We start from the raw sequence: 24,811 nt of genomic DNA on the forward strand, positions 1-24,811 counted from the left end.
CTGCGTTCCTGGAAGCCGCGGAACCCTCCATACGTACGACCCTTTTCCCAGCGCTGAGATTGGGTGTACGATTTGGGCGTGGTCTTTGTAAGAATGGATAAAGACCTCACCGTTTGTGAGCTGCTGTTCTTTTTGTCCAGATCTTCATCCTTAGAGGAGTGGAAGAGGTCCCCCCCCTCAAACGGTAGATCTAGAATGCGCTCCTGGACATCCGGGTTGAATTTTGTTGCCCGGAGCCAGGCTGTTCTCCTCATGTCCATGGCAATGGAGAAGGCACGGCCTGAGGTATCGATATGAGCCACTGTGGATTCCATGAGATCATGCGCCACAAGCTTGGCTTCCGCTAGCCCCGCTTTAAAGCGTGATTGACACTGGGTAGGGAGTTCTGGGAGGAAGTCCGCAATTTCCTGCCATAACCGTTGGTTGGCGGCAGCAAGCATGGCATCTGTGTTGGCCTGACGCAAGTGGAAGGAGGCGTTGGAGTAGATCTTCTTCCGTACGCCTCCAAGATGATCTTCTCCTTGCTTAGCAGTGCCACACAGGAGGAGGCTGAAGACGACTAAGGCTTGGAGTATAGTGATGCCGCAGCGATCACAGAGGAGTGTGGCTGAGGATGGGTCGAGAGCAAGAGTGTATCCCCCTCCATCTGCCCGATTGACTGGCTGGACCCAGTGGGGCTTGAGCCAACCCTTCTTGGCCAAGGAGACTACATCGGTTTGCAGTTGAATCCCCGTGTTGGGAGAGGGGCGTCTCGTGAGGACTTCAGCCAGAACCCCCTATGCCGGCTGTTCGACCTCGGGTTGGGGGAGTCCCAGGTACTCTGCCAGGCCAGCAAGACGTTTGTGGAAGGCCCTGGCTGAGGATGGCGTGTCCGGATTCTCCTCCTCGTCTGTATCCTACAGATCTGGAGGATCTTGTGAAGGAGGAGAAGTAGTAGATGGCGCCGGAGGCTGGGGTACAGGGGCCGCAGCCGGAGGCCGAGGAGGCAGCGGAGGTTGCAGAGTTGGCGGCTGCACCGGGGCCCGATGGAGGCGTCTGTGGTGCCGCTAGCATGGCGGGGATGACTTCCCTGATTTCGTCCTTGATGATAACCCCCATCTGAGGAGACCTCATAAGGCCGAGAAACTTCTCAAAGAGCACCTCCTGACTGGCCAAAGAGGTGGCAGGGGGTACCCACAGGGTAGCGGGGGGCTGCTGGAGCCGCTGTGTACCCTGCCCAGATGGACGCAATGGAAAGCTGCTCTGCGCAAATGAAGGGTAGACTGTAGGCCACGTAACTGTTTGAGACCAGTCCCACCTTCACACTCATTCTTCGCCGAATTCGCGGAATGGCATCGTGCGGGTGCCGCTTTCTGGCGTGGCAGCCATTTTGTCGAGCTGCCTGCCGCGTACCTGCGACGTGGTGCTCTGCCTGCTGGGCCCAGCCTCCTCCAAGACTCTTGCGTGTGGATCATGAGGCCTACCCTGCTCGGGGGGTGGGGGGAGGAGTCGGTAGAGCTGTGTTTACGCGCCCCCTCAGACGTATTGCCGGTATTAGGGCATAGCCCCTCGGATGTATTGCCAGTGTTAGGCATAGCCCCTCGGCCATGGTGCTGGTAAAAGGGCGTAGCCCCTTGGGTATAGACCCGGTACAAGAACTTTCTGGCCCCTCAACACTGCGCCCGGGAGGATCCGAGGATCCCTAACCCGAAGACCGGTAGCTGTAACAGCCTTGGTGCATGTGCTGGTGAAAGGACCTGGCCGGTCCCTCCCGCGCGGTCGAGTCCCTGGGAAGGAGTCTCCCTTGCGGGGTGCACTAGAAAATATTGGCCCTACCTTGGGCCTAGTTCGATGCTTCACCAAGTTCTTGAGATTCTCTGGAGGCGACCTCTGGAAGAGCTCCCGCCACCTGGCTAGTCTGTTCTTCAGCGCCTTCGAGGACAGAGAGTCACACGCCAAACATGATTGCCAACCGTGGTCTGGGCCAAGGCAACGTAGGCAGAGGGCATGGGGATCTGAAGTTGGGAAGAGCCTGTTGCAGGATGGACACCTGCTGAATCCTGTAGAAGTCGACATGCACCGAGGAGGAGCGTGACGTCTGAGGACCGAGTACCTGAATGATAGATAAGACAAAAAAGACAAAGAGAAGTATCTGCGCGTGGAATTACATGGCCAAAGCCAAACCCAGGAGCGCTGGTGAATTTGTCCCGTTCCCGTCGATGCGGAAAAGTGGACTGAGGTGTGGCGCCCGAGGGCGGAATCAGGGCAGCACATGCTATCTGGGCCGCGCCCCAGCGTGCCTCTAAATTTAAAGGGGAAGAAGGTTCTTTTCTGGTGAAAAAGATTCCGTCTCCCGTCCCTTAGAAGGGATGCCCATACAGTATGGAGGAAAGGGGACGGGACGTAAGAGTATGATAGCCATCATTGTGATTGACATAAAGGCCATAGTCATGGTGCATGGTGTGGATTTAGACGATTGGATGGGAAGTGGCAAGCCGATTCCTATGGGAAGTGGCAAACACATGAGTGGCCATATATATATTTTATTTATTGTGTCTTAGCGGATCATCGACTTTTCACATATACAAAAAATAAAACCGAAATTCCTTTACAATTTACAAATTTAAGGCCAAAAGGAAAAGGAGAAAAAGAAAGAAGAAAGGAAAAGAAATAAAGCCAATCAGTACATTTTTATAATCACTCATGAATTCCTAATGCAAAAAAGTAGAGCAACACATTTGTAAAATCAAACGTTTAGTTCATGATTTTGGCAGTTTCTGCGGAGGTCATAAAGAAAAAGGAGGCAGCAGTACAATCAGTGGGACATAGGAGTGGATGGAAACTCAAAAAGGATATACCATCTTTATGAGGCCACAGGCCTGAAAGAATTGGACGACACGGGTCGTTAACAAGATCCCATGGCCAGCTATTAGCCTATCCCAAAACAATTTGGATGATAACAGTTCTTCCCTTTCGACAACCCAGCCTAAAAATGACCACCCCCTCAAGTCCCAGGTATTCCTACATTCAATCAAAATATGTCTGAGCGAATGGAGGCTGGGGACCTCACAGTGTGGACAAAATGTTTGTAGTTCTCAGTCTTTATCCCGATAGAACAATACTTCCCCTGTTTGGAGAAGGTTCAGTCGAACACTTAAAAAGGCCCGCCTCATCCTCCAACTAGTGGAATGCCTCAATTACCTGGCAAATAATCAACTTTTTTGTCAAGGGGCAAAAGTGATTTTGCCAGGATCAACCTACGCATACCATTGATTGTGTCAATCTAATCTGTGCGCTTCAGTGCTTCCTTCACCTTCATTGGATCGGCCAAGAGGGTCTCAATATCACTTTCACAAGCCGTTAGGTGACCACCTACAAAGAACTTTAGTTGTAAGAGGAATGATGATGTGCGCTGTTCTAAGTGCCTGCCAATATCCTCATACAGTGAGTTGGCTTTAGGAGTCAATCTGAAAAGGGAGATCAGCCTCCACTCGGCATATGAAGTTAGTGATTGCAGGCCTAACTCATATTTTAAACTTTCCATAGGCAAGCTTTGAGGAAGGCCCACCACCCTTTTCCATATTTATCCCTCTAGTCTGGACCAGTTTACTTTCTAAAACAGTGGCTTGACCTCTGTCCCATTGAGGATAGTCGGGATCACCTTGCCAATGTAAAACCTGATGCGAGGCAAAACTTACAGAATGTAACCAAAACTTTACATTACACATTTGTGCTGTTAATTGTGCAATCTTCCACCGAAGTCCAGTTGAATCTGGGTAAACAAGGGGGAGGCATACATGACGAAGCTCAGATAAACCATCTCTGTCACTACTGGGATTATACGATCTCCCAGTGCCTACATGAAGTTTACAACTCAGCATCCAGGCCTCTTAAAAACCATTATCTTGGACTTCTCTGGTTTGATAATCAGGTCATTTGTCTTTGAATAGTTCCCCAGCGAGTTAAAAAGACGCTGCAGGCCGACGGCAGTGCGATCCAAGAGAACAATGTCATCAGCGTAGGCCAGCCACTTAATGGACCAGAGACTGATCTTTGGGCTAGCCAATGCTACCCCCCAGGTCCACCAAATATAGGTTAAAGAGGAGTGGCGCCACCATACATCCCTTTTTATCACTCCCCTCTCAACCCTAACTGCCTCAGATAGTTGTCCCAAAGCATCTAACCTCACCCTCAGGGTGATGTCCTCATGTAAGCTAGCCAATATGGCCAAGAGGGGCACTGGGATGCCCCGGTTTTCCAACTTTTACCAGATCCGGTCCCTGTTAACCGTCTCAAATGCTCTGGATAGGTCTATCCAGGCTCTGAAGAGCAATGGGCCACCCTTTATCCACAAGCATTCACTCAGAATTTCCTGGACTGCCCCTTTCAAACCCATTGAAAGGCCTTTCCGGAAACATGTCTGGAACCTTGATAGAATGCTATTTTGCCTGTCCCACTTTTCCAGTTCTTTCAACAGTAGCCCCGCAAATATTTTGCTTTCCACATCCAAGAGGGAGATCGGATAATAGTTCACAGGATCTGTCCAATCTCCCCCTTACAGATTGGGATCACTTTGGGGGTTTTCCAGGACAGTGGGAACATTCTTTCTTTCAGGATTGTGCGAAAGAGGAGAGCCAGCAGCCTTGACCACGTGTCAACATTACCCTTCAGGACCAGATGGGTCAATCCATTGGGGCCGGTCGCCCTTGAGGAAGAGGATTTACAGATTAATTCTGCTATAACACTCTCTGAACAGTCTCTCATGGCATATTGGGGATCTTAAAAGCGAGATTTTGTGGGGGCCTTTTTGTAAAGTCAGCCAAAATGGTTACACCATTTTGCCTGTCACCACATTCCCCTGGAGGCTGGCCTGAGGGGACAACATCCGGTTAAGAAGTTCCGAAAAATTATGCAAGTCATTTCTCAATGCAATTAGCATCAGTTCCCCAACCTTTTGAAAGCGGAGGGCTCTCTGTCCCTGTAACCAGTTCCTCTAATTCCTCCTTAGGGCACTCACTCTTATTTTATACTCCTCAATTTCAAGGTGTTTTTGCCCCCAGTTCCCGCACCGCTCTGCGCAATCCCTTTTCCTTACCCAGGTCACCTCATCAAATACATGGCTTACGGGCGGGGCAAACTTGGGTCCATGTCCTGGCGGGCCGATCAATAGTTCACAAGAAATCTTGAAAATTCCCTGGACTGCAACCACGCATAAGGATGTGCTCGCTCTCTTTACAATTTTTGAAGCACATTATTCAGGCTTGTTCAATCCTTGCATATTTTACCAATCTATTCCTACCATTATTGGCAACTAATTGGCAATTAAGCATCCCTTCATCAGAATGGTCCCCCTTCATAGTTGCCTCCAAGCGGCTGTGATCGCTACTCCCTCCATCTTTGACCCGGAAGTTGTTGCAACTATCAAAAAGGCGGGGGGAGAGGGAGGAGGAGGAGGAAGGTTGGGGGGTTCCTGGGTGGGAAAGTTGTAATCAATCAATGACTTAACTGGCACCTCCCCTTCTGCAGGTCACTGCTTGCAGTGCATCCCGTTCTATTGCTCCATTTGCCATAGTCAAATTCCATTCGGAAAGAAAGGTTACCCATCGCCTTCCTACGCCAGTCGATCTCTTAGAGCCCAATATATCTCGACACAGTGGCATTTCTACGCATTGGGAATTGAGATATCCTGCCAGGAGAATGTTCATGTTGGGGTGATCTAAGTTTACCCTGGTCATTACGTCTGTCAGGGATTCTAAGAATGTTGTGAGGTCAGCACTGGCAGTGTTCCGATATATTAACAGCTATCAAAAAGGGACCCTGTGACCGAGCCTTAAACCCAATTTAGCTGCCAATAGTCCCTTAATTTTGACGGGTATTGACACCATTTATGAGTGCCCATAAGGAAGCGAGAGGATGGAACAAGCAATTATCCAATGCCAAGGTACGCCTACACACATGCCCGGCATTACATCATTAAGGTGGGTTTAGCTGCCTAAGAACTGGAGAAGCAATCATGCGATTACTGAGCCTGCCGTTTTGGTACTGTTCGGTTGATAGAAACACCTGGAAAGGGACAGCTTCATGTCACATAGGTGGGTTGAGCAACAGCACAGAGCACGGATGGTCCCCTAAAGCCATGCCCCCAGGGTGTACTGTTTGGAAGTCCAATGTTAATGTAAAAGACTAAATGAATCATAATGACTTTCCCCATGAGGTTCATTTTGTAAACTGTATGAACAAACAGGTTTCTATGCTCGGCGGCCTCATTTCCGGACAAGGATCCTGCGCCGTTTCTCAAACTATTTCTGCACAGCTTTTTGTAATAAGCCCCGTTTCTGCCTTTGCTGTTAGTTTCCCTATTGGGTTCCTGCAGTACATAGCCTACGAAAGGAGGCGACTCTTCCAAGCCTGGAATTGAAATCTGCCTTTCAAGTGGGATTTGTGCTACGCACTTGGCCAGTTACCTCTATGTACACACTGAAACAGGTATGAATAAAAATTAACAAGATAACAACCACTTGAAATGTTAAATATTCTCCAAGCCCACAACTTTAACCAAAAATTATTTAGTCACACAGTGCAAGATAGGGAAGATAAATTGGTGGATCAAGGGCATAGCCAGAGATTGTCACAATAAATCAACCCACTTCCAGAACCAGTCCAGAGGAGAAATGTCCTGCCAGAAAAATACTTCAGGTCACAGTCTCTCCCATGCTCAGACTCCAAAAGGCCTTAATTAGATTAGTGGCATACATGCTCCTACGCTGTGTGCGATTCTGAACTGGTCCACTGTCTGCTGGGCAGGAGGAGACAACCAAGAGGCCCACCAAAGGCTGCAGCTAAAAGAATCTGGTATACTTGCTCAGCGTACTAAGGCATAAACTCACAGTCCCTTACATGGGGAAAGCTACACAAAAGAAGAAAACTGTTTCCCACTAGCATGTATCGCCCGGGATGGCTGGCTACATATGAATGCATTTAGCTTATCAGTGGCAATATATTTATTTTTTTAATTTGATTCAATTGTACAAACAATTTTTTCAAAGATCAAAATAAAAAAAGTCCAATGTATCCGTAAAGATCCCCTTCAACCTTAGGTGTTTCAGAAATCCAGTCCAGGTTGTCCGTTATGACCAATTCCGATGTTACTGAAGCCTGTCCTATTGAGTTCCTTACATAACATGGTTGTACTAAGGCTCATCAGCCAGTTTATATTATCGATCTTCTTTCTATTGCTTGTTTAATCCCTTAGTAGGCTTCTCTATGTGCACGTTGTTTTGTTAACTCAAGTTTGTAAGACGTGCTCAGACCTTTTCACCTCGGAAGTCTCCCCCCTCGATTGGGTTTATCACACGTTTAACAAGAGAAAAGTACCTGCAGATCCCTTTAAGTTGTTAGCAGCTTAATATTTTCGAAGAAGGATGCCACCGCAATCACACTTTTGGTATTTTCTCCTTCGTTAAAGGCCTGCCACCAGTTAGTCTCCGTTAAAGTGGTGAACGATTGCATTATTTTTCCTAGATAAACAGATCTAGATGTCCTTGTACCTTCACATTCAAGTAGGAGATGTCGGCTGGCTTCTACTATCTCCGCCGATCTGCATTATCTACATTTGTTATGTGGTGACCTTTTCCTTATGAATTGAATTTCATTAGTTTGTAGTTGGTTTAGCCGAAATCTCAAATACGTTCTGGCCAACCTTTTATCCGGGAACTTTTTCAAGTAGCTTCTTGTGTCATAGTTTTTTTGGGACCATTGGAAAGTCTTTCATCAACTTGTATGATCGCGCTATGTCCTCCGTCCTGATCCAGTCTGCTTCAAAGAGTTTTTTTGATGTTTTATCTGGGTTTATTTCAAGTGTCTCTTCCGCGATATCTAGATCTTTCAATAAGCCCATATTTCTCAACTTCCAGTCTTTCAGACCCTGGATCTTGTCAGTTGTCATCTCTTTATTCACCAGCTCCAATGGTTTTGGTTTATTCTCCAAGTGGACTTTTCGATATAGCATTAGCATATTTCTCTACTGAATCGCTTTCAGTGATACAAGCCATAGTTCCCTCCTTAATAGTGGCATCGGAGGTGATTGTGCCAACTTGAGGACTTTCTTCCAGAAATAGCTCTCCAGTTTAGTCCACAGTATTCCTGGTACTAGGAACATTGCATCTGCTCCATAAAGAATTGAAGGTACCACCTTTGCTTTATAGAAGTTGATTACTGCCAATAGTGAGAATTTCCCGTATTTTTTATCGATCATCCGTGCTTGTATGGTTAAAGTTTTTACCTTTGTCCATAGCAGATTTTGCATTGCAGTTTCAGCCCCACTGATGCACATCATGACTCCCAGGTATTTGAAGTCCTTTACTTTTTCCAATTTTAGCCCCTTCGCAAACCAGTTCTGTTTGTTTTGGCTCTTCCTTTTATTGCCTTCCCAGGCCATTATCTTGTTTTTTTCTGGATTCAGCTTTAGGTTGTTTCGCTTCTGGTATGCGATCAAATATATTATTGTACTTTGTTAAGGTCTTTTTGACCACCCTCTGTTGAGGATACTGCAACAAATAACCCTAGGGGGAATGGTAAAACACCAGACAAAAAAGGGGAAGCCAAAGCTCTGTTAAATGTAGATAGTGGGGTCCAGGAGACAAGTAGAAGTAGTAGGTCGCCAGAGAGCTACATTTAGTACACAAATCTAGAAACCACCCCACACTGATGCACTGAAAAATATATACTTTAATGAAGTCACAGATATAAAACCATCAGGTCAATGAAGTACTTTAGGGGATAAAACACAGTTTTAAATAAATACCAAGTATATTTATAAAAATAGTAATGCCTATACAAAGTCTATCCAGCCTCCAATCTCTATATGTGGGTCCTTTGCCAAGGGCCCACACCCAAGATAAAATAATGCGGGTGAGAAAAACCAGGGTACTAGGCAACCCGAAAAGTAAGTAAGCACCCAGTAGCCTGCACAACAAAGTGCAGTGTTCAAAAGACACATCCCAAGTCCTAGTTGATGTGAAAGGCCCTAGGCCTGGTGCCAGACTTAGCACATGGCAGGGAATGGGATTATAAGGGAAGCCATTTTTCCTGGAAGAAAAACAGAATTTACAATCCCTCGGCCTACAGCACAATTTACCATTAATTTAGACCCCTTACGGCCTTAAGACAGTATTAATGCTCAGTGGCCAGAACAATACAGAGGATGGAACTACAGTATGTTTTAGCCAAAGCAAAGACTCAATTAACATTCCAGCTGTAGTTACCTTCCAGATATATTTCATGGAAAATTATGCACATTGTTATAAGTTGTAGTTAGTGTTTAATGTACATTATTCCATTTCACTCAAAGTGATGATTTTAAAAAGTGGACAGAAAAATCACAGGTACGTGCAGGAATGGAGAATCTTCATCCAGAGCTCGCCGAACCCCTACGGGATCTAGTAAAAACGTTCAAGTGCAGGTAAGAACTCCAGAGACCCTTTACGGAGAGTTCCAGTGTCAGTTCACAGTTCCACCGGATAGAGTGGTAAACGCTAAAGGCCCATCCACTCTGAAGTAGGTAATTACAGATCTCCCCCGTAGGTGTGGAGGCTGCAATGATCAACCCCAAGGAAGGCCACAGGCAACCCCAAGGCAGAGTTCTAGAGGTCAGAAGATGGAACCCAGAAGAAATGCGGCAGCACAGGAGAAATCCAGCGTATGGGGACACGCTAACGGACCAGGGGGACACCCAGAGAGCAATGTCCTTACTAGGATACCAGTGTAGGTACTCACGTCTGCAGTTTGGGCAGATATGACTCGAGGGACCCGAAACAACCGTATAAGTAGGCAGTTCTTCTCCACAGGGGCGGCATGCAGGATTCTCTAGGACTTGAACCCTGGACCAACGAATGCCCCAGCACTGTAACCAAGTCCCATACTTGGACCTTTGTCTAGTAGCGGGGGTGCTTAGACAAACCAATAATGAGAATATACATTTTCCACAATGGCGACTTAGAAACCAACAAAACCTTAACCGGATCCGGGAAGCGGAATTAGGGCCTGGAGATAACAACCCTAGCAAAATACCCAGTCCGGTCACTTAGCACAGGAAATCTACCAGAAAACCTGTCACAGGAAACGAACATCGAAATTATGCAGGCAAATCACCATCAGATGGACTACATGTCCCACAATGCCCTTCTCTCCCAACCAGAAAACCCAGAACTGATCAAGGAAATTAAATTATCCCTTCAAGGACAGGGAGACCAGAGGCCTGGGGGGAATACTAAACATCCCCAGAGACCACCTAACACACTTGCCTTCTCAACAGCAACGCAGCAGGATATCAGTCACAAAAGCGTGACACAGAAGTCACACAAGAGCAATTGGGGACATTGCCGGTTTTGTATGAGCCAGATATACAACAACGAACAAGATATGAGGAAAACCAGGTGGCAATCAAAGTACAAGAGAGCATGGTCTTGAGGAAAATAAGCAAAGGCTCAGTTCCTGGTATCAAAAGGCAGCCCAGTCGTCCACACCCAGTTCATGAGGGACAACCGCAGCTCAGAAAACACTTGAGAACGTTCTCCGAAACTGAGGTAGAACACGTTGCATTTCATACGTCACCAGCACCAAATGGGAGAACTTGCAGTGAGTGTAGATCAACGACAATAGGCCTTTGAGCCTGTTGGTTGTATTGGGCTCTCTTGACGAAGCCCCAGATCATCTATTAGTTAGCTTAGTGATAGCAATAGCGGTGACAGCGAAGAAGATGACATCATTATATAGGGATGTGTCATGTGAGCAGGGTCGGAACTAGGCAAGTGCAGCATGTGCAGCTGCACTTTTGTCTTGCACTCATGGGGCCCTGCGCAGAGGCTGACCTGCTTACTCCCCAGGAGAAAGAGGGCCAGCCTCAGAATCTCCAGCACTGTGTCTCCATGGTCTCTCTGTGCTGCCTATAGCCAGGCTTAGATTGCAGATGCCAGTCAGGCCTGGCTGTGGCAAGGGGCATGGTGCATCGTTTCAGGGTGACTAACAAAGTTGTAGCGGGTTTGCCCGCACCGTGGACAGGGCTCCAGTACAGTACAGCACATGGTAACATCAAGTGCTGCACAGTGCCAGAGTTGACATGTCCACTTATTTTAAGCGACATTGGGCTTGTTTTTGCCCAAAGACGCTTTAATATTTAGGAGGTAGCTTTTGTGGTTTTTATTTGCTTATTAGAAGAAATGTGCGTTTGTAATGGGCTTATTGACACAGCCCAATTGTCTCCGTCAACAAAGCGTCCTGGAAAGGAGTGCTGGCAGCCCTTTAACGACCTGCAATTATTGTGTGTCATTAAAAGACTGCTAGCAGAGTAATTACTCCTTTGTTCTTAGTTCGAAGTGCTCTGTCCCTTTGCTTATGTTTGGGCATTTGTCAATGATGGGTGGGACCTTTCCATCTGAAAGACTATAACGTGGGCCCCGGGCCGTTATCGCCCGGTCCGGTCTACAAGATCGACGGCTATTGCTATATTAGATAGGGCCACTCAATGTTAGTTTGCTTCTTTTGCGCTAGCATACAGTGCAATTACCAGCCTAGTGACGAGGGAAGTATTTTGAAGCATCTGAATCAATGAAAAATACCAAGGCTGGAAATAGTTGCAGGGCAGTCACTTTTCTTTCTTGCCAGTGCTACTGCGAAGGCTCATCTACTACTGCAGCTCAGTCTCTCCCTTACAAAGTTGTTGTACTAGGCACTATTTTCTGATGGCCCGACAACATATGTTACTGCAGGTAGGGGCAAAGACAGTCCTCTACAGGGGCCGCCTTGAAGGGCTTTCTACCCTGAAGCCTCCAAGGTGGACGTTTGTACACCAGACACTCCAATGGTGGGCTCAATCCAGCAGTTATTCAGTCTTTAGGCCCTAAAGATATGTAGTCTGGGTACTGTAAACTTTTAAAGGAAACCCTGTAAAATGACCCCGTGCAGTCCCCACCAAAGGATCATATCCTAATCCAAGAAGTTTCAGTGGTTCTGTACAAAAGGTGCCTTTGCTATATGTTGTGGACTTAAATTTATAAAGTTTCTGGGGAAGGATAAGTTCAACAGGTTTGATTTGGTTCTTCAATGGTCCTATTAGAAGGGTACATTTATTGGTGTCACTAGACTCCAGAAAGCACAGTTCAGCATACCACTTGCTTGCCGCTGTCTCGAGGACGGGACCCCCCCCCCCGCCGCCCACCCTCAGGTAAGTGAAGGCCTACACTTGCTCCTTGGCGCCCCCCCCCCACCCTTGGCTCCCTTCCTTTCTCTTAACGTAAAAAGAAAAAAATAAAACTCATCCTCCTCCCCGACCCTCCTCAGCCTGCACTCCCTAGGCCCTGATTGGTGCTGCTGGGGGTCACACCCAGAACAGCACTCAACTCTGGCCCTTCCCAGGTCTTGCCCGGGCACAGGCTAAGGGCACCTTCCCTCCTGGTTTGCCTGTTCACTAGGCGCTACGCTCTCCTAGCAAAAAGCTACTCTCAGGTAAGGGACGCCTATTTTGTATCTTTTCACTGATTGTGTTTTGCCACACTTGCATTTTGCTTCCCAGCGTGTTACAAATGTAGGTTTGCTGCTTTGAATCTTGCCACTGTTGTATTTGGCCACACTTGCATTTTGCTTCCTGGTGTGTTACAGGTGTGGGTCTGCTGCTTTGAGACTCACCACTGTTGTATCTGCCACACTTGAATATTGCGGTTGTATTTTTTTGACACTTGCATTTTACTTCCCAGAGATCCAAATGTGGGTTTGCTGATTTGAATCTCACCACCATTATGTTTTGCCTCACCTGCTTTTGCTTCCAGAGTACTACCAGTTTACGCTCGCTCCATTGAGTTTCACCACTACGACGCTCTGCCACACTTACATCTTGCTTCACCTCTAATATTTAGCACGCACTGTCATTTCACCCACAGAATACAGCTGAGAGCTATGAAAACATTCAGTCCAGCTGTTCACATAGCTTGACACTGACACGTTTGACACTTGGCACAGCACCCGTTCCTCGCGCCTTTGCACTATGGGCTGCTGTTAGAGACCTATTAATTCTCTACCCAACTTCAATTTTGGTGATAAGGAACACGTTACTTACCTGTACCTATTGTTCTCCAGCATGAGTCTGGCATGGATTTACATGCTCATGAATATTCCCAGTCGTTAGGCTGGGAAAGAAAAAGTTTCACTTTTACTTACAAACTGTATTTCTCCTCTAAACCAATCACTGTCCTCTGGGTCATACTGCCCCAATCGAATGGCAGTGCTCTCCCTAAGCCTCTCCTCTGGCAGTCATCTTCAGATTTGGTAGAACTTAAAGTGGCAGCATGACCCAGGGTCGGACTGGGACAAGAAATTTGCCCGGACACCCAAAAAAAAGTGGCCCACCCCTTGCTTCACAACCCTTGACGTCTGATGACATCACCGGAAGTAATCCCATTTCACCCCACCCCAAAGTGACATACCGGGAAGCGATGAAACACAACCTTTCACCTCTTGACAAAACAGGAAGTGGCATCAAATAGCATTGTTCCTAAGTACACTCCAAGAAATATTGTTATGATTTCACTAATGTGACATACAATAATGGATCACCATATGTATCATTAATATCTGTGTGTATAGATCCATACTGTCAAATTACTGTGAATGATGCAACCAGACATCCTCATTTATTGACCTAAAAAGGATGAAAGGCTGAAATGGCCTTGCTGGGATTCAAACCTGCAGATCACACACACATCGCAGCAGCGAGCACTCAACCCATTGAGAGATCATATCGGCTATAGTAAAATGAGCAATTATTCTGTAGTGGATACCATTAAACTGGTAACAGATTTAAAAGCAGACCAGTTAAGTTCATCTGCAGGTCTGGTGCAAAGTTGGCCGCATGTCAAGCCTGCATGCATCTACTTTCAGGCTTCAGAGGTAGACAACATAGTGAAAGTAGTGCACTCAGGGGACATCCCATACTCTTGGCACTCGTTACCTCATACATGCAAACAAACATCCTGAAGAGCATGCCCTGGAGATGGGAAAGATAGACACATTACAACAAAGCATTCAGTGTGGCACAATGAAGTCAATGGCCACTTGATGTGCCATGGTCAAATATTTCTACACTGTACAGAAGCGTTTAGGCATAAGGATTTTGTCAAGTGACCGAGGACACCTGAGATGGAAGGTCTTGTGATGATCGTAACAGAGACAACGGCCGAAGAAAAAACATGCTATTACAGCAACTTGCGAAAGGCAAAATACAGAGTCCGAAATGGATCCTTATTCTACTCTAAAATTGGCTGTTTGTCTCTAATACATATTTATCACTAATACAACAGCACAGTTACTCCAGGGGGCACCGTGCCCCCTGGAGTGACGGCACAGTGACAGCCGCCGGCCCCTCAACTTTGCATGCTGCAGCAGCATGTGAATGATGCATACATCATAATTTATGATGCACACATCATGCATGCAAATCAATCATCTAAGCAAGGTAACCATGTGTTACCTTGCTTGGATGAATTATGCCGTTGCAGGTGTTTATTTTTGTGTTCAAAATGTGTCATTTTTCTAAATGTATTTATTTATTTTTCTATTTTTTTTTTTTCTTCCAAACTGGCCCAGGCGTGGGCAGAAACAGGCCCCCCACTCTCCAGAGACGATTTCAGCCCGGCCACGGGCCGAGAGGCCAATCTGACCCTGCCATGACCAAGAAGAGCCACAGAGTGGACAGAGGGAGAGTTCGCATGTGAATCTATGCCAGACCCATGCTGGAGAAGAATAGTTACAGGTAAGTAACTTGTTCGTTCTCCATCATGGGGTCTGGCATGGATTCACATGCTCAGGAATAACGAACACATAGCAGTACAACATTACACAACCATGGGAGGTGGCAAGGTTCAACAGAAGCAATTAATTATTACCTCTTGAACAGACTCACCTCAAGCCAACAGGTTGCGTAGCACTGCTTGGCCGATTCTGGACTCCTCCCTGGAATCCAGAAGCATGGCGTACTACTATTAAGTAGTACAGAAAGTTGCACAAATATTTCTTGCTACTAACCCTCACTACAATGTATAGTTTTCCATATCATTGTGTGTTCTTGCCCTCATGGGCTCATGTATTTCTATTTTAAGGCTTTTTTTGAGTTACAGGCCTACCATTTTTTAGATGTTTGTCCAGAAATAAATTTTTAATACACCTTGCTCTTTGTTTGACCATAATTCCCGGCTAGTATTTGTTAAACCTAGCTTTCTGCTGCAACTCGGACCCACCCTTAACTGCGCGTTCAAACAGGGGTTCTCTTATATGACACACCCTCTCGAGTCAGGCCCCCCCTTAAACAAGAGGGTCTCCCATTGCCCCACTTATCTCTTATGGTGTGTGTGAACCTCCACGTAGCAGCCCTGCAGTCGTTGCAGCAATCACTCTGGTGGAGTGGGCTCTCGGACAGCCTGGCAGCAGTCGGTTCGCCAACCGATGACAATGCAGGATGCAGCCGCAGAGCCACCTTGAGATGGAAGCCTTGGACAAGGCCTTCCCATGGTTCACATGACCAAAGTTGACTAACAGTTGTGAAGTCTCCTGAAAACTGTTAGTGCATGTCACATAGAACTTTAAGGCCTGAGCAATGTCCAGCAAGTGCAAGGCCCTTTCAGCTGGTGATGAAGGTTTGGGGAAAAAAACAGGTAACATCAAAGGCTGGTTGAGGTGGAATTCCGATGGAACCTTCGGCATGAAAGAGTCTGCAGCACCACCTTCGATTTGTGGAAAGTCAGGTATGGCTGCTTGCAGGATAGGGCCTGTATCTTAACCACTCTCCAGGCAGAGGTGATGGCCACCAGGAAAGCCATTTTCAATGATAGGAACTTGAGAGGGGCCTGATGCACAGGCTCGAAGGGCGCCCCAATGAGCCACGTCAGCACCATGTTGAGTTCCCACGACAGAGCAGGAGACTTCACTGGCGGGAAAGAACGAAAAAGTCCTTTGAGGCGATGTCCACAGGCTGAGAAGGTCTGGATACCAAATCTGGCTCGGCCCCGCCAGGGCAATGAGTATCATCGTGCACTGACACGGAGTGTATTGATGACTCGTAGCAGGAGAGGCAAGCGAGGAAACATGTACAGAAATATCCCATCCCATGGGAAGCAGAACACATCACCCAGACTCCTCGGTTGGTGTAATCTGCTGGCAAACTTCTGGGATTTGGAGTTGACCGTCGTCGCAAACAGATTGATCTGGGGACTGCCCCACTTGTCAAAGATGTGGTCCACCAGGTCCTGCCGAAGTTCCCACTCGTGGCAGAAGACTCGTGGAGACGGACGAGGAACATTTCTTGTCCGATGGCCCAGCGCCATAAATCCTCCGCTTCCCTGGAGATCGCCGGGGATAGAGTGCCCCCTTGTTTCCTGATGTAGAACATTGTGGTGGTGTTTGTCAGGCTGAGATCCTGGTGTCTGCAGAAGCTGCTGAGCCCCCGACAATCCACCCAAAATGTGGCACTCTGAGCTGATACTATAAACTGCTCAGTTTACCTCACTTCCAGGGGAAAGGGGGAAGGGACAAATTAACAAACACCAGGCTGGAAGCTAAGACTAGCTGGTTCTTCACCTGTGGTAAAACAAACATATAATACACCTTGTTATTCATGAGGCACTATACTAACCTTAAGTATCAATATCCTTTACCAAATAAAGTAAAAAACCATACCTGGAACTTCTCTACAATATGCCCAGAGAAGTGATAAGCTGACTAGACTTCCTTACTAGTTGACTTGAATCTCAACGATCATTCAACCTTCTTAGTAGGTCCATGAATGTGAAATTAACTTTGCAGGTAATCTTCTTTAAACTCAAGAAGCTTGAACAAAGTCTTAAGTTCATTGAAAGTAAATGGAAGTTCTAGTGTTTCTGGAAAGTATTTATATTTCTTCTTATAAATTTCTTTTTAGAGTGTTTTTACTTAAATTAACAGTTCTTGAAACTTGCGTCAAAAATCTCACGTAGAAATCTCTTGAACTCGCATAGGGATCCAAACTGAGTGAAGATCGTTGAAGCGCTGTAGATTAAACCACAGAAAAAAATCCACACGCGATTAAACGAAAGCACGCACACGCGCTGAAGTTCAACCGTGGGTAAAAATCCACACGCGCTTAGTCCAAGATGCGAGCACACGCGCTGACGACAAACCGCGGGTAAAAATCCACACGCGCTTAGTCCAATATGCGAGTACACGCGCTGACGACAAACCGCGGGTAAAAATCCACACGCGCTTAGTCCAATATGCGAGTACACGCGCTGACGACAAACCGCGGGTAAAAATCCACACGCGCTTAGTCCAATATGCGAGCACACGCGCTGAAGTTCAACCGCGGGTAAAAAACACACGCACAAGAGTATCACGCGACACCAAAGAGCTCGCGCTAGATACTCAAGCGAAGTCTCTCACGCGCAGGCTTCTGTTAACGAAAAAACCACGCGCTTGATAGAAAACGTAGCGTAACAAAGCCAAACATGCGACAGCAATAAAGTTCTTAGTAAATATTTTTTATATGAACTTGAAAATCAGATTAAATCTTCTACAATGACATTATAGAAAGAGTCTTGAGTTTTAAAAGGACTTATCTTGTGGAGAGTCTTTGAAACCTTTCTTATCTTTCTTGGATAACACGAAATCTTCTTACTCCTGTTCAGTGCCAAAATGAATCTCCGCAAGATTCCTGTTTACTTTTCCAAATAGCCGCTCGACCGCTTGAAACTTGAAACCCCTGAACAAGTTAAGCAGGAGCAGCTTAATACGCGACCTCTCAGCTGGGCAAAGACGATGAAAGGCAGTTTAGAATGTTCATTGTCTTCCCTATAAACAATCACCAGCCAATCAGAACTTAGACTGAGGACCTCCATCTTGGCTTGGGGCATTCTCCATAGACTGCAATGAATGTTAAGGGCAAAATTGGCTGTTTTAAAATTAAACTCATAATAACTTCCAAAAACCTTTCTATACTAATTTTCCCCAGACCTAATGTCTCAGATTATGTCACTGTATCCTAACAGTACCTGACAGTGTTCACCATGAAGATTCTCACAACCTTGCCCTTCAGAGATGGAAGGAATGACTTGAGGGCCCAGAACATTGCCCTTAGCTCAGGCCTCTGACGTGGAGACGTCCGGTGTGGGTTCCCCAGCCTTCCAGGGAAGCGTCCGTGGTGACAGTTTCTTGAAATGGAGGGTTCTGAAACCCTGTGCCCCAGGCGATGTTGGAGCTAACGCCCCACCACCTTATTGCCCGACATAACTCGTCGTCCAGAGTGATCTCATCCGCAAAGTTTCCGGACAGTTGCACAGTGGACGTCCAGGAACTCCTTAAGAGGTTGCACCTGTAACCTGCAGAGCCGGATGAGGTAAACGTAGGACGACATCATGCCAAGAAACGACTTGATGGTCCACACCGTGGCAGTCTTCATCGACAACAGCTGCTGCACCTTCCCTTGAATGCCCGCTACCCTCTCCTCTGAGGGTGATGCTAGGCAGGACACTATTGGGTCTGGCCCCCAGGAACAGGGTGTTCTGCAATGGTGTCAAGCAGGACTTTGGATAATTGATGGAGAATCCCAGATTGACGGCCGCCTCCGTGTGTCTGACGGCCAAATCTCACGCGCGGGCCCGGATGAGGCAGTCGTTGAGGTACGGGTATGCGTGAATCCCCTGTAGACGCAGATGTGCCACCACCGGTGCCAGAAACTTTGTGAATACTCAGGGGGCTGACGTCAAGCCGAAGGGTAGCGCTTTGAACTGGTAGTGCTGCACTCCAAAGCATAGAAACTTGCAGCGTTTCCTGTGAATAGGGACATGGAAGTAGGCGTCCTCCAGGTCCAGCAACGTCAAGAAATCATCTCTTTAAAGTTGGCCGAGCATGTGCTGCAATGTGACCATCCTGAATTTCTGAGACTTGAAGTACTTGTTGAGGCACTGCAGGTGTAGAATGGGCCTCGAGAATTCAGTCTTCTTTCTTACCAAGAACTATCTGGAATAGACTCCGGAGCCCCGAGTCGCTGGGGAACCAGCTCTATCGCCCTTTTTTGCAGCATGGCCTCCAAGAGCTGATGGATGTGCTGCTCCCGACGGGCCACCAGGGGGATCCGTGGCACCTGTGCTGAAATGTCCTTGGGCGAGTGTGTCCAGCACCCATCTGTTGGTGGCAATCTTTTCCCACTAGCTGACGAACCTAGTCAGCCGTCCTCTCACTGGGGTGCACAGGTGGGGGTCTGACGTCTTGGCCGATTCAGACTTGCTTCAGCGCCGGCGCCCTGCCTGGCTGGCAATGCTATCCTCCACCGTAGGCCTGGGAACGGCCTCTGTGGGCTTCCTGGGTCTTGGATCTGGAAGGCTGATGGTATGAAGAGGAGAAACCTTTCGAAGACCTGTCTGACTTTCCTCTGGAGGAGCGAAAGGAAGAGCGGTGCTGCTTGAGGGTGCCCAGGGAACAGGCCGTTGAGGGCAATCGCCTCCATCCTCTTGTTGCCCGGGAGGAACACCAAAATCGGACCCAGCTTGTACCACAGCTCCCTGTTGTACCTGGCTAGGATCACCAACGCGTTGGCCGCCTTGATGGTGGACGGTGCGTGTAAATCACCTTCCTCCCTATGGCGTCCATCTTCTTACCCTCGCTGTCTGGATGGACCGAAGATGACAACGGGTTAGATGACAGTTCCCGCGTGGCCGCCGAAACCACTGAATCCGGCGATGGTTGTGACCTCAGCACTTGGGATGGTGCGTACTCATCTTCGTCTGTGGTTGGTCGGGGGCCTAGGGGACCGTTGGAACAGGCACCGAGGCAACCTCTTCTGGATCTACGACACCAAGGTGGACAGGGTTGATAGGATGTCCAGAGACACATTCCTCAGCAGAACTGGCATGATCAGAACACTAGGCCCTGCGCCGTCGCCGTCCTCCTCCTCTTACACGTCCTCGTGGACCGTGTGTAGGAACTCCAGGTCCTCATCTGTGGACGAAATTTCCATGGCTTGGGCCACGGCCTGGGACGGATTTGCAGATTTCTTTCCCCCAAATTTTTCCACCCCGAGGGGCTGGAACCGGATTCTGACACAGTGGCCCCTTCTCCGGCAAGCCGGCAGACCTTGTCAAAGTCACCACTGCAGACTCACGCCACGGAGGGAGGGATACCTTCAGCGCTGTGGGGGCTACCTTCTCAGGGTTAGCCACTTTAGCTTTCGAGAGAGCAGCCTCCACCAGCTCCATCATTGACGAAGACCTATCCTGTTCCGCCTTGCCCTTCTTGGGCAGCTCAGCTGCCTTCTCCTCCTTCTGCGGTTTCTCTGGCTTCTCCCGCAGTTTAGCCGGGTTGGAAGACTTTCTCTTCGAGGAGGAGCTCTGTTGCCGGCTGGCAATGGAGGTGGAAGGTGATGTCGGTCGCGCCACGTCTGCTGTGGGAACCACTTCTGCGGCAACCCTGGTAGACCCAGACTTGGTGCTTGGCCTTATCTTGGGCCCCCACGGATGAGGCGCCCTCACAGGATTTAGAAACCCACTCCTCAGAGCGACCACCCTTGGGCGAGTCATGCCCCTGCTCGGAGCATGGGGCTGAGGCCTTGGCGTTTAGCTACGCCACTCTACTGTGCCTGTCCTTTACCATCTTCTTGGAAAAGCCACTGAATATCTCGCAATCTCCTTCCTTGTGGTCCGGATGCAGGCAGTAGAGGGATAGCAGGTGCTTGTCCGCCACACGTTTCGAAGCCCGCACTTGGTGCAGGACTTGAAGAGAAACCATCCTTCCTTCTCCTACGTCATGGTTGGAGAGCGTGAAGTAGGCACGATGGCCTTCTGGAAACTTGGACGATCTTTGACCTTGAGGGGTGCTGAACTACAGCGACAACGGATCCCCACTGTCGGCAGATGGAGAGAAGAGCACACAGGCTCTTTTGGAACAGAAATGGAATCTTTTTCCGCGTAAATCACGAAAAAACGTGGACGTAAGTCGCAGAGTAAACTCAAGGAGTCCCAAAACTGAAGCATGTGGTAAAAATCTGAAGATGGCTGCCAGAAGAGGGACTTAGGGAGAAGACCGTCATTGGATGGGGGCAGTGTAACCTGAGAAGACCGTGATCGGTTTAGAGGAGAAATACAGTTTGTAAGTGAAAGTGAAACAGTTTTTCTTTTTACTGAGGATTCCAAGCCTGACGATGGGGAATTTTCATGAGCATGTGAATCCATGCCAGACCCCATGCTGGAGAAAGGCACACACACACACATTTTACCACTTCTTTCATTACTTTTCAACACAGACTACGGTCTTCCAAAGTGTGTTCATCCTCACAGCGTTTTGCGGCCAAACAAATGGCAGCAGGTGCAATACAAATACCACCTAACATAACAAGCAGCTTGTTCAGCTTCTCCATGCAGACACAGCTTCAAAATGGCCACCAAATTCTCATAAGGTCAGCTCAGTCCACTCAGCCTCAATATGATTATCAGGAAGTGAGAGTGCCCAGCCAATCCCAACACTCACACCCTTTAGGCTCACAGCTGCAGATTATCATCTCGAATCCTAGTCAGGGTGAGGGGGCATGTTGCTATATACACCAAGCAGCCCAGTTCAGTGTGGTGGCTGACAGGAGCAGACAGCTCCTGTTTGGAGAAGGCTGGAGAGCGAAGATTGCTGGAGAGGAGAGGTGCTATGGAGAATCTGGAGTCTGGAGAGGGTTACAGAGGAGTTGGAGAAGTGGCAGCAGGAGAGAGGAGGAAGTGATCTGTATGGAAGCGAAGACAGTGGCACGATTTAGAGGAGGGAGCAAGCAAAACCAGGAGTGGAGTAGAAGTCAGTAGTAGAAGCACCACAGGAAAGGAGGGAGGAAGCAAAACCAGGAATTAAGGGCAGCAATAGGAACAGTAGTAAAGGAGAAAGTAAAACTAGGAGTGTAAGGAATAGAAAAGAGCAGAAAGAAGGAGGGAGGAAATAAAACCTGGAGTGGAGGTGAAGGAAGGTATGAAATTAGGTAGTAAGGAGACAGCGAAAAATCAGCAGGAGGGGGTAAGTGAGAGTGAGGAGACCGACGACAATGTGTCTCCAAATGAAGAGAGTAAAGAAGGTTGTCCATGGGGTGACTAGTATTGCAAGAGAAGGAAGAAAGCCATACAAAGAAACGATTGGGATTTTATTAAAACACTGAGAAGAAAGGAAAGGAGTCAGAAGCTGGCTAGGCAGCTAAAGTAGGAAGTTACAAAGGTCAGGCCCTGAGCAGGTCTAACAGGCAGGAGGAGGTTCCAGCAGGGCGCAGAGAGCCTAGTGATAGTTCTGAGAGCTGGTGGGAATAGCAGAGTCAGCAAGGAAGGCTACTAGTAAGGATTAGCTTTTTTGCAGCTCTCCTTGATGATGCAATCTTCTAAGAGACCACCCTCCCCGGAAAAGCCCGCACCTGGGCTCAGAGGAGTGGGAGATGGGTTTGTTACATACTGGAAGGAGGAGTGAGCTAACTCCACTGGGATTTTGGAACAGTGACCGCTAAGACTCAAAAGCCTGATCATTCACCTGGTGTTTGGGAAAGCCATTAAGAGAAATGTATGCATTGTATGTTTTATTATTTGTTCATGGAATATCCCATTTACATTTAAGTTGGCCCACCCCTGCGCACAGTCCCTAATACAATTGTTGAACCTTAAGCACCTGGACTGGGCATACCTCTTGGTTCCAATGTCCAATCCGTGGCACAACCCAGTAAAGAAACAATGGTTGCTCCCAGGATATCTACCTTCAAGGCAGACGTGAAATAGCAAAGGAGAAGAGGGAACAGAAATGGTTCCCAGCAGCAGGGCAAATAACAAAAGGAAGCAGCAAGGCAGCAAATGCTCCCAGGATGGAAATAATGGCTAGTGGCACCCTCAGACATTCAAAACTGAAGATCCAGCTCAGGGATGAACTTCATCACCTCTGTGGACTTCTGCAGTAACCCACAGCCAAAGAGAAGATCCTGATGGTAAACATCAGGAAGTGGTGGTAAAACAGCCCAGAAACAGTCCCAAAGTTGAGGGCTCAACCCAGCAGGTGCGAGAGTCACCTGGAATCTCCAAGAAATCCGAATTGGACTTCTGGCAGCAAAAAATCCAAACCGAGATCAGGCCAAGCCCCTACATTTAGCAAATATTGCCAAATGAGGGCTTTAAATACTAACAAAACGTCAGGAATCGTCAGGAAAACTCCTTCAGCAGGTCGGCAGATTTGCCACCTCCAAGTTCCAGGTACATAGCAGCACGATAGTGCGTTGGGGCATAGCAGAAAATAAAAACACCCATATGAAACGGACTTAGCCAAAAGCCAGCCAATCAAAAAACGGACTGGAGGCAAAGGGTCATATGGCCAACCATACCAGTTGGTCACAGTGACTGCCACTCAGCCAAAGCCACAGGCTAGTCCAGGGACCTCTACTAGCCTAAACCAGTTAGGACCAGCATGGAAGATGTCATGACAGGCTTACAAAGAGCCCATGGGTCGGAACCCTCCATTTTGAGCCTACCTCGTGGTCGCCTAGAGAAAGGGAAGCCCTCTTAAACAAAATGGCGGGAGCAGGATAAAAATAAAATTAAAAAAAACATTGGTACTCAAATAGCTATCAAAAAAGTGCACTCGGCTTCTAATGTGGTGAAATGGTTTGCACCCATGGTGAAGCCAAAATAAAAGCACAGCCACTACCAACCTATTTCCTAAAACCAAATTTCAATGCCAATCAGTCTAGGACAGAAATAGGGTGCCCAAGAGACACCCCTGTGAATGGGCACCTTAGGGGCAACCCAATACAATATGTTTCATATAAGGAATAAAGGGAGACTTCAGGAGAAGTTCCTCTACCCACCAAAAAGAGAAAGGAAAATGAAATGGGAAAAAGCAAAAAGTTGAGGGGCCCCAGAAAGTGTCGCTAGAATCTCCAAAATAGGAATTCCGGCTTAACATACACTGAGGTATTACTTGTAGAATAGGCCCTTCTTGGATACTGCTTATTGCTATCTTTTACAAAAAAGGTGCCCACGTACGTAGACAAGGATTGACATGGTTTCTTTAAAAAATATGCCCCTTGCATGGATCCCTCTCATTTAGCCAGCTGGGAGTGTCTAGCTGAATATTTAGCAAGCTGACGGTTTCTAGCAGAATATGTGTTCATCTCAGCTCTGAAACGCAACACACATTTTGATCACTGATCACTCACTGTTCTGCATCATTTTAGAATCTCTCTCAGGACTGCATCCAATCAGTTGTGAAGGCCTTTAGCTTCCCTACTAGCTACAACTGGGAAACACTTCAGATTAATCTTTACCATTGCTTTGAAGTTTTCTGTGGACAATCTATCAACTCATCTCTAGTTAGGTTAGACATGACAACCCCATATTGTGTTCTGTTATCTTTGAATACACCATACTCATCTCTTCCTTAGGTTTATGCTTTCAGAATACACGAAGCATCACGATCTGCAGACTACTATTGCTGTTTCCTTAAATTATCTCATGGTTTTATTTTGTGGCATCATCTCCACAGAGATGGCAATCCTAATGTGGATAAAAGATCCATAAAAACTGAATATAGTATTTTTAAACGACTAATGTGTCAATGACAGTCATATGAACTAGTCTAGGGTTGATTATAACATTAAAATGTTGGTGTTCTATAAAACAATGGGCCAGCACAGGGCCCTAGCCACTGTTACAAGGTTTGCAGGTGTTACTGTCCCTTACTATCGTTAGGGGCCCTTGGTTTTATCTCTAGCATATAACTCAGCTAAGGGTCCATAACATCTATTACAGCAATCCCTTTGTGGGCC

The 24,811-nt window shown here is 47.4% G+C and overlaps 1 protein-coding gene across 1 annotated transcript in view; it reads right to left on the minus strand.

The window, feature by feature from the left end:
• NPC1 (NPC intracellular cholesterol transporter 1) overlaps positions 1–24,811 on the minus strand; it is an 847,233-nt gene that overhangs the window by 247,641 nt on the left and 574,781 nt on the right. The gene's annotated exons all lie outside the window — the stretch shown is intronic.

This window comes from Ambystoma mexicanum, chromosome 5q, assembly GCF_040938575.1.
Source record: "Ambystoma mexicanum isolate Mex_15411 chromosome 5q, UKY_AmexF1_1, whole genome shotgun sequence".
Classification (NCBI taxonomy): Eukaryota; Metazoa; Chordata; class Amphibia; order Caudata; family Ambystomatidae; genus Ambystoma; species Ambystoma mexicanum.